At 41.8% G+C, this 10,975-nt stretch overlaps 1 pseudogene; it reads right to left on the bottom strand.

Moving 5' to 3' along the window:
- Positions 1 to 84: 84 nt before the first annotated feature.
- On the bottom strand, positions 85 to 2,108 carry LOC133305723 (pentatricopeptide repeat-containing protein At3g62890-like; annotated as a pseudogene).
- Positions 2,109 to 10,975: the final 8,867 nt, after the last annotated feature.

Genomic DNA, 10,975 nt, shown 5'->3' on the forward strand with positions numbered 1-10,975 from the left:
ATGGGCGTGAGAGTGAGGGTGAGGAGGGAGGAGCTGTTTGAGTGATGTGCAGTGGAATGGAAATTGTTTTATTTATTTATTTTTTTAAGCTCCATCAACGAGGAAATCATGCACAATTATTTTGGGAAAATACAACTTGAAAGAAAATTGTAAGCATGTATAAAAAGCTTGGTAAAATGAAGGGTTGACACACGTTCTACCAATAATCAAGACTGGAACATTTACCTTAAAATGGTGAAATCTGCTTCTGTCCCTAAACTATCATCTCTCTGTCTAACACTTTTAGACATAATCTTGCTCACCCCGTGAAAGTCCTCCCAAACTCTCAAGTTCTTCCCAATTCTGATGCAATCACCAACTACTGCTACCAAAATGCCAGAAGTAATTGCTAACCTTTCACAGTGCTATTTAATTGCATGTTCCATACCTTTTCTAATTCTCCTATTTCATGCAACATAGGTAAGAAGTTTTGGTGAGTAACCAGCTTAAGTTATACTCAGTCTTATTGTTTCAAGCATTTTGTAAATGTCTGAAGAACATTCATGCTCTCTGTCCCCAGCAACAAAGCGATGAACTCTACCCTGCACTTCAATCAAGCTCCAACCTGCAACTTTGTTGGGGATTCTCTCAATCATTAATCTGCGAACTCCAACTACGTCTTCCCATTTTCTTGCTTTTGCATAGATTTCAGCTAACTGTACATAATGCCCATCATGGGTTGGATCCAACTGTATCAACTTATGTCCAATCTTTTCTCCCATATCCAAAAATCCATGAATCTTACATGCATCTAGTAGCGTTGCCCATAGTACAGGGTCTGGTGTAACCGCCATTGTGTCAATCAACTGAACGGCTTCATCTATTAAACCAGCACGAGCCAGGAGATCAACCATACACCCATAGTGCTCCATCTCTGGTTGAATGCCATAATCTTCCACCATTAACTTAAAGTAATGCCTGCCTTCACTAACCAGACCAGCCATACTACAAGCATTTAGGACTCCAACAAAAGTCACATTCACAGGACAAAAACCTTCACTTACGAATTTCTGAAAGAGTGCAAGCGCTTCCTTTCCATGATCATGTGAAGCAAGCCCACAAATCATTACATTCCATGTCCATACATCCTTTTTCAACAACCCACCAAACAAGGTTCTCGCCTGGTCAATGCAACCGCACTTTGCATACATGTCAACCAGACCAGTTCCTATGGGAACAGTTATTGGGAACTTTAAGGATTCAATGGAGGAATGAATGAACCTCCCACATCCTAGCAAACCCAACTGAGCTGAAGCCGAAAGCACAGTAACCAATATTGCCTCATTGGGTCTTATCGCTTTCTCCCTCATCTCTCTAAAACGCTCCAACCCATCTTCCAAGAGTCCATTTTGGACATACCCCATTATCATGGTACTCCAAGAGATAACATCTCTGTCAGGCATTTCATCAAACACCTTCTCCGCAACACGGACCTCTCCATTTCTCACCAAACCAGCCAACATGGAGTTCCAGGTGACCACATCTCTGCAAAGGGTATCTTCCTCGAACACCCTTTTGGAAGATTCAAAACTTGAACACTCACAGTACATGTGAATCAACGCGTTCCGAACGAACACGTTGGGAGAAAAACCGAGCTTGATCACGTGGGCATGAACCTGAATCCCTTGTGCCATGCCCAAAGCGTTGTTTTTATTGTTGATGTTGCTGCTCTTGCTGCAAGCGTGCAACACGAAGGTGAAGGTGTGCTGGTTGGGCTTCAGGAAACGACGCCGCATGGAGGAGTAAAGTGCAAGGGACTGAGAAGGCGATGAGTTTCCCTTAGCGTGGCAACGAATCATTGTGTTAAATGCGAAGACGGTTGGTAACGAGATAGAGTTGAAGATGGAGATGCAATACTCGAGTGGAATGGGTGAAGAGAGAGAAAGAAGAGAGAGAAGGTGAACGGTGAAGCGGGCACGGCCCGAAACGACGACGTTTCCATGGGCTTGCTTGATTTGGTGCAGTGAAGGTCGTGGTGGGAGAAAATGAAATATAGCCGTTGTGAAAGGTTCAGAGTTTGAAAAATGTCCCCGTGTTAGAAGAAGGGGTTTGGTTTTATTCCCAAACATAAAGAAAATTATTATCTCACTCTCATGCTATACATACAGATATATAATAACTCATTTTCCGAGTTCATTAGAAGTTAGATGTAACTTCAAATTCAATTACTTTATGTAATTATGTTTGAGGATAATATAAATTAACTACATGTGTGTGAGTGAACAAAGATGGATTTGAATATATCGTTATGTAAGTGCTCACGATGCGATAAAAAAGTATGTATCCATTGATTTCAACCTTCGACTATGAGGAATGGGTTAGGTACGTGATTCACACGCGCACCTTTCTTTTTCCTCTGCTAGGGCACAACGATGAGTTCAACTAAGGAAGACCATGGTAAAACAACACAAATGGCCACAGATACTCAGGAGTTAATGAGGAGAAGCATCAAGCGATCAAAAAATGGGGAGGAATTTTCCCCAGATTCGTCTAATAGAGGAGCTAGCTTGGGAAATATCCAGGCGCGGATACCCTCGGGGAAACCGAAGTCGTTCGCGGAGGCGCTCAGATCTGAGGTACTCTCGATGGGGGAAGATGATACCTGGAATGAGGACACCATGGATGAACCTTGTGAGCCTCTTGATCCCGAACAAGGAGTCATCAACGATTTGGGCTTTCAAACTATCTACGGAGAAGATGGCTCTGTCCGATTTCGTTGTACTAAGGAAGCCAAGCAAAGGTTGAGGAGCCCCTGGAAGAATGCAATCATTGTCAAGCTCTTGGGAAAGAAAGTGGGTGTCATGTATATGAAGACAAAACTTGAGAGTCTATGGTCGAAGCTAGGCTCTATTGTTGTAGCTGATTTGGGAAACGATTTTTTCTCAGTCAAGTTCTCGAGTGTGGAGGATCTGAATCTAGCCTTAACAGGAGGCCCATGGGTCCTCATGGGTCACTACCTTGCCATAAGAAGATGGGAGCCGTTTTTCAACCCTTACAAAGCAAATATCCATACAGTTGCTGCTTGGATTCGTCTACCAGGTATCCCGTTAGAGTATTGTGTGCTATCAGTTTTGAAAATGATAGGTAGTTCAATTGGTAAAGTGTTAAAGATTGATAAGACTACATCCTCTGGTGATAGGGGAAAATTTGCTAGAATTTGTGTTGAATTAGATTTATCTAAGCCGTTGAGGGGAGAATACATCTTAGAGGAAGAAGTCTTCAAAGTGGAATATGAAGGATTGTACTTGATTTGCCTTAATTGTGGTAAATATGGCCATAACATAGAGAAGTGCTCTGTCATTAAGAAACCGGTTGAGGAACACAATATGCAGGATCCCATGCCAGAAGTTGATAAGACTAGTTGCAGCCAAGGAGTGGGCCCATGGATGGTGGTGCAGAAGAAAAAGTTTGCTAAGAAGCAACCTAATACCAAGCATGTAGGGCCAGAGGGCAGAACCTTTGGAGATGACATCTCTAATAAGAGGAACATCAGCCAAAGGAAAGACTCCTCTGTGACTAATATGGGGCCTTCTGCTTCGAGTCTCCAGCTTCTAAATAGTCCCCCTAGTCAGGGGAAAGGGGAACAGAAAGAGAATAAAGATGGATCCTCCCATCAGGCCTTTACCCTGGTAGCAAATAAAAAACCTGTCTCGGGTTCAAAAAAGTCTCTTGGAAAGGGTACCTATAAACCCAAGGTGCAAGATACGAGCAGTACCTTTGTGTTTGCTTCTACGACCCCAGCAGTAGGTCAAAGCTCTAAATCATTAGAGCTCCCTTCATCCAACCCTGTATTCAGGAAGAAACTGTTGAACAAGGGTACTAAACTCCCAGACTCGGGTAATTGCCCTATGAAGGAGCCTCCATCTCTTGATGCAGACAAAGTCCTCTGTTCTAAAATTGCCATAACCAAGATCAGTGAAAACCCTGGACCTCCCCCCAACTGTGTTCTATGCGTTGTGGAGGGGGAGTCTTCTGACATGGATATTGGTAAGTGCAATAGTGAAGAAAAAATTTGTGAAAATGACCCTCCTGCTAGAGTAATTCCGGAGGGAATGGATATGGAGAATAGTAGCAGCTTTGTGGCTTCAGACCAGTTGAATGAGAGAGACCAGGTTCTCAGTAATCCTGGATCAGAGATGGTTATCCAATGAACTGCATAGTGTGGAATTGTAGGGGTGCTGCCAAGAAATCTTTTAAAACATCCCTTAGAAACTTTATTAGGAAATATAAAGTTAGTTTGGTTGCCATCTTGGAACCAAGGATTAGTGGTGTTTCTGCCTTTAAAAAAATAAATCAGCTTGGTTTCAAGCATTTTGTTGTTGAAGATGCTGTTGGTTTTTCAGGGGGTATCTGGATCTGTTGGAAAGATGATTTCTGTAATATCTCCATCATAGAGAAAGCTAGTCAGTTCATCCACATGTCCTGCTGCTTAAATTCAGGGAGTTCTTTCTTGATTACGGTTGTCTATGCTAATCCTAGGGAGGAAATCCGTGAGTCTCTTTGGATTGACCTCAAGAGAGTTTGTGATAGTGTGGTGGGGCCTTGGGTCATGATGGGTGATTTTAATGAAATTGCTTCTGTGAAGGAGAAAAGAGGAGGTGCTCCTGTGAATATGACTAGATGTCAGAATTTCTCTAATTTCCTTAATGATTGCAACACTTTGGATCTGGGCTGTGGTGGTTCTGTTTACACTTGGAGGGGGCCTAAGTGGCTTCATCTTGACAGGGTCTACAAAAGGCTCGATCGTATCTGTGCTAATGCTGAGTGGAGAACTTTTTATGGTGAAGCCTCTGTGAAAGCTCTGCCTCGCCTCAACTCAGATCATAATCCCCTTCTGATGTCCTTGTTTTCTCAGAAATCTTCCTGGAAAGAGAGGCCTTTTAGATTTGTGGTGGCCTGGCAAGATCATTCTACTTTCTCCCATTTCCTTAAGTTTATTTGGAATCCTCACCAGAAAATTTTTCTTAGTCTTATGGAGCTGATTGATCCCCTAAAATCCTGGAATAAAAGAGTGTTTGGTTGCATTCATCTTAGGAAGGAGATTCTTCTTAAGAAACTCCAAGATATTCAACTAAATATCCCTAGTAATCTGGACCAGCCCCATTCTGAACTGGATAAGGCTATCCAAGATGAACTCAACCGTGTTTTGGAGCAAGAAGAAGCTCTGTGGTTCCAAAAGGCGAGATGTAATTGGATTGCAGATGGAGATCGTAACACTAGATTCTACCACACCACCACCATCATCAGGAGAGCTAGGAACAAAATCCTTGAGTTGAGAAATCAGGAGGGTCACTTGGTGAGAGATGAAGAAAGGCTGATTGAGTTGATTCATTCTTTCTTTAACAACCTGTTCTTAGAGGAAGACCAGAACAGGCCTTGGACTGTCACTAATTCCACTTGGCCTTCCCTTGATGATTCTGAGTTGAAGACTATGCTTGATCCCATTTCAGATATCATGATAAAGGAGGCTTATTTCTCTATGAAGGGCCTTAAAGCTCCTGGGCCGGATGGGTTTCCTCCTATTTTCTTCCAAAAGAACTGGGATATTCTGAAGACTCAAGTGATGGACTGTGTTAGACAGATTTGGTGTAATCCTGCTGCAGTGAAAGAATTAAACAAAACTTTCCTTGTTTTAATTCCAAAGCTGGATAAGCCTGACAAGATCACTCAGTTCCGGCCTATTGCTTTGTGCTCTGTGCTCTACAAGGGTATCAGCAAAATTATTGTGGGTAAGCTCAAACCTATCTTAAATAAAATCATATCCCCCCATCAAGTCAGTTTTGTTCCTAACAGACATATCCAGGACAATATTGTCATTGCTCAGGAGATGGTCCATTCTATGAATAGGATGAAAGGAAAACGAGGTTTCTTCACTATCAAGATCGATCTCGAAAAAGCTTATGACCGAATGTCTTGGAGTTTTATTCATAAAGTCCTCTCTGAGATCAACCTCCCGGAGTCTTTGGTTAATTTAATTATGCAATGTATCTCCTCGACTGATCTAGAGATTCTCTGGAATGGGTCTAAGGCTGGGAATGTCATTCCGAGTAGAGGTCTGAGACAAGGGGATCCTATCTCGCCCTATATCTTTGTCCTTTGCATGGAAAAGCTTTCTCATATTATAGCTGACTCCATAGAGAAGAAGGAATGGAAACCGATGACAGCTGGTAAAGGTGGCCCTAGAATTTCCCATCTTCTTTTTGCAGATGACCTTCTGCTGTTCGGGGAAGCTAGTGTGGCCCAGATTGGTGTTATCCTGAACTGTCTTAATTTGTTTGGTCAAATGTCTAGGCAAAAGGTCAGCTATCCCAAATCCAGCATTTTCTTTTCCAAGAATGTCCCTATTGAGGTTGCTAATCCTATTGTGGCTCTTAGTGGTTTTGCCCAGACAAAGAATATTGGAAGATATCTGGGATATAGAATGAAGCATGGCAAAATTAGCAAGATTCATTATGGAGATATTATGGACAGGGTTAACAACAGACTTCAGGGTTGGAAAAAACAATGTCTTTCTATGGCTGGGAGAGTCACTTTGGCGAAATCTGTGTTGTCAGCCATGCCTATGTTTCATATGCAAAATAGCCTTCTCCCTAGGGGTCTTTGTGATGACATTGAGAAGCTCCAAAGGAGCTTTATTTGGGGTGATTCTGATACAAAAAGAAATTTCCATGCTGTTAATTGGGAGCAGCTTAAGCTTTCAAAGAATCAGGGGGGTTTAGGAATCATTGATCTCAAAGTTCAAAATGAAGCTTTTCTTCAGAAATGTGCTTGGTCAATCATTCAGTCTCCTTCTCATCTTTGGGTAAAAGTGCTGACGTCAAAATATGGTAGGAAGAAAGATCTTTCGAAAGAGACCATCTTCAAACCTTATGATTCTCATCTCTGGAAGAGCCTTTGTAAGATATGGCCTGCCATGTTAAACAACCTGAGTTGGCAGATTGGTAATGGTAAAAGTATAGCCTTTTGGACAGATAATTGGACTGGGCTAAGTTCCAATCTTCTTTCTTTTGCTACTGCTCCCCCTATAGCCGAAGACACTGTTCTAAAAACTAATCACAGTAACTTTGTTTCTGAGGAGGGTTGGAACATTCGTTATTTAGATCTTCATTTTGACAGTGATGTGGTGAACTGTATTTTGGCTATACCTCATCCTGTGGTTGATGGAGAAGATGATTTTCTGATGTGGAAGAATTGGAAACCTGGTCTTTCTGTTGTCAAAATTGCGTATAGTAATTGGAGTTTAGCTAATTCTACCACCCCTAATGGCTGTTGGAATCGAATTTGGAACTGGAAAGGGAAGGAGAGGGTCAAATTTTTCATGTGGAAGTTATTACATGAAAGATTGCCAACCAAGGAGATTACTGCCAAGTGGAGTGGTTCTCCGAATTGCTGCCCTTCTTGTCTTGATAAGGTAGAATCTTGCCTTCATGTTTTCAGAGATTGCCAGAAAGCACGTAAGGTTTGGTTTCTTCCTTTTTTCCACCCTCTTCCAACTGACTTCTTTAGTTCGGGTTCTTTTAAGGATTGGATGGCTTTTAATCTACTTTATAGTAACAGCAAAAGGAGGGATTGGAGGGATTTTTTCTTTAATACATGCAACTTACTGTGGACTTGGAGAAATAAGGATCTTCATGAAGAGAATTTCAAAAGAATGGATAATCCTTCCTCTATTCTTGCTGACTTAATAGAGGAAAGAAGGTTCTGCATCACAAAAGGTTCTCATATTTGTGCTGGTATTCTGCCTAATCCCATCCAATCTGTTTGGATAGTTCCTGCGCAAGGTTTTCTAAAGCTAAATGTTGATGGTGCTGTCCTTGGTGGTAAAGCTGCCTGCGGTGGTCTCTTGAGAGACAGTAAGGGCGTTTGGGTTAGTGGTTTCACTGCTTTTATAGGTTCCTGCTCCCCCTTGCAAGCAGAACTTTGGGCGATTTTTAAAGGTTTAGTTTGTGGTTGGAACTACGGTTGGAAGAAAATAATGTTGGAGTCAGATTCATTACAAGCTATTAGCCTTCTTACCATATCTGGTAATGATACTCGAAAGCTTCCTTTGGTAGCTAAGATTCGAGCCTTACTAAACAAGGATTGGACTGTGTTATTGGGTCATGTTCCTAGGAGTTGTAATACTTGTGCTGACTGCTTGGCAAAATTAGCTTTGGATGACCCCCCTGGCCTCACGTTTCTATCCTCTCCTCATAGTGAGCTTATCAACATGCTTGCAGCAGATCTTCTAGATCCAGGCTTGGAAGGATCTGTGTTTTGCTGATGGCTCTGTGTTTAGTTTTCTTGTTGCAGAGCTGTTTCTTTTCTTTCTGCTTTAGTTTGCTTTATGTTTAATTTCTTGCTGTTGTTTTTTTGTTTGGGGCCTTGCCCCTGTTGATTATCAAAAAAAAAAAAAAAAAAAAAAAAAGTATGTATCCATTCACTCATATAAACATTAATATAAATACTTATATAAAATAGGGTCAACCCCCCTCCTTCACCACCATTGTGTATTGTTACTTATTGGGTATAGAATAGATTTTCTTTTTTTTTGTTTCTGTATATATAATTATTCCGCTATTACTAAAAAAATTATAGACCAAAGTTACACGAGTGACACTATAGGGAGGTGTTTGGTATGACAATTTTTATTTTTTTTTTACCCGAAACTCAAGATTTTCGGCAATATGGTAGAAATTTTTTTTCTTCAAGAATATTATCAAAAAGTTGTTTGATATGAATCAATTTTCCCGGGAATGTTGAGTTATTTTTCTGATATGTTTGGTTGATTGTAAAATATTATTGGGAATGTTGAATGAAATTATAAAAATATCTACTTGTTTGAATACATCGTCTATTTAATCGTTTCCCTAGGTAGGGCAATTTCGTTCAACAATTTGCTTTATCGTTTTCCAAGTGTAGGAAAAAAATTATACCGAGCTTAGACACTTTAGCAGGGGGAATAGGCTCATTTCCTGTACAGTTGCCCTTCTACCATTGTGTACAATGCGGCATCCTTAACCAACTTCCGAGCTTCCTCCTTTTGGGGGGAGCATCCTGTTTTCTATGTAATCAATGATGGTGCCACGCCAATCGTTTCCTTCGGTTATCTGCATGACACATGTAGGTTCTGGGATACTCTGCTCAACCACCGTTCTAAGGTTTCCCCAACCTTTAGTGCTTGGTAGCTTTGACAATATGTCAGCCCTGCTATTTTCATTCCTTGGAATATGACTGACCTCCACTTTTTCGAACTCCGCTATTAACTGCCTTGCGGAATCCAAGTATTTTGCCAACAACGGTCCCGTAGCTTGGTAGCTGCCTGCAATCTGGGAGGTGACCAGTTAGGAATCACTATAGATTTGTAGTCTCCTTGCTCCGAGCTCCTTGGCCTGCTGAAGCCCGGCTATGAATGCTTCATATTCTGCCTGATTGTTTGATGTTTCAAAGTTCATTTGCATGGAGTATTCAACCGAAACCCCTTCCGGGTTCTCAATAATTACCCCGGCTCCGCTACCTTTGGAGTTTGAGGACCCATCCACATAGATTTTCCAGGTTTCTGGGTTTGTTGAGCTCTCCTTTTGGATTGAAGTAAGCTCCCTGATAAAATCTGCCAATGCTTGAGATTTGATTGTGTTTCAGCTTTCGAAAGCTATATCAAATTCTGATAATCCCACAGCCCAAGCCATAATTCTTCCTGCTAAGTCAGGCTTATGCAAAATTTGCCGAATTGGCAAGTCTGACTGACTACAATCTGGTGTCCTTGGAAATATGCTCTAAGCCTTCTAGCCGAGATTAGTAAGGCGAAAGCAACCTTTTCTAACTTTTGATAACGGAGCTCTACTCCCTACAAGATCCGACTTACGAAGTAAATCGATTGTTGCCCCTCCTCATTTTCTTGGACCAGGACCGAGCTAACAGCAACATCTCCCACAGAAAGATACATTATCAATGGCTCCCCTTCTCTTGGAATAGATAAGACTGGTGGTGATGCCAGTTGCTTTTTAATTTCTTGGAATGCCGCCTCATATTCCGAAGTCCAGCCATATTGCACCTCCTTTCGTAACAGTTTGAAACAAGGTAGTGCCGTTTCTGCAGACCGAGGTAAAAACCTAGTGAGGGAAGCTAGCTTTCCAGTCAACTGTTGGATCTCCTTTTTGCTATCCGGGGCCTTCATTTCCAGCACGGCTCTGCACTTGTCCGGGTTAGCTTCTATGCCCCTGTGAGTCAGCATGAATCCTAAGAATTTTCCTGCAAGGACTTCAAAAGCACATTTAGCTGGGTTTAACCGAATGCTGTGCTACCGCAGTTCGTTAAAGGTCTGCTCTAGATCTTCAATGTACATTGCTGAATTAATCGATTTGACTATCATGTCGTTTATATATACCTCCACATTCTTGCCGAGCTGATCCGCAAATACCTGATTCATCATTTTTTGGTAGGTGGCCCCCGAGTTCTTCAATCCAAAGGGCATCACATTATAATAATAGTTTTCCCTCTCTGCGATTAAAGCATTTTTCTCTTGGTCTTCAAGGTGTAGTGGGAACTGGTTATACGGCGAATATGCATCCATGAAGGATAACATCTGGAACCTGAATGAGTTGTCAACGAGCTGATCTATATTGGGCATGGGGTATGCATCTTTGGGACATTCCTTATTCAGGTCAGTGTAGTCCGTACACACCCTTCATTTCCCATTTGGCTTTTTAACCATCACCACATTAGATAGCCAGGTTGTGTATTGTATTTCTCTGATGAATCCTGCTTCCAGCAACTCCCTCACATGATCTTCCTGTACTTGCCGACGTTCCGCGTTGAGCTTCATTTTCTTCTGGGCTACTGGCTTAGATCCCGGGTATACTGCGAGCTTGTGACAACAAAAATGAGGGTCCACTCCAAGTATCTCTGAGGATTTCCAAGCAAAGACGTCCACGTTCCTTCTTAGGCACTCAGTAAG

Source organism: Gastrolobium bilobum, unplaced genomic scaffold, assembly GCF_033153095.1.
Source record: "Gastrolobium bilobum isolate Gb01-03AN ecotype WA unplaced genomic scaffold, APGP_CSIRO_Gbil_v1 utg20385, whole genome shotgun sequence".
NCBI classification, from domain to species: Eukaryota; Viridiplantae; Streptophyta; class Magnoliopsida; order Fabales; family Fabaceae; genus Gastrolobium; species Gastrolobium bilobum.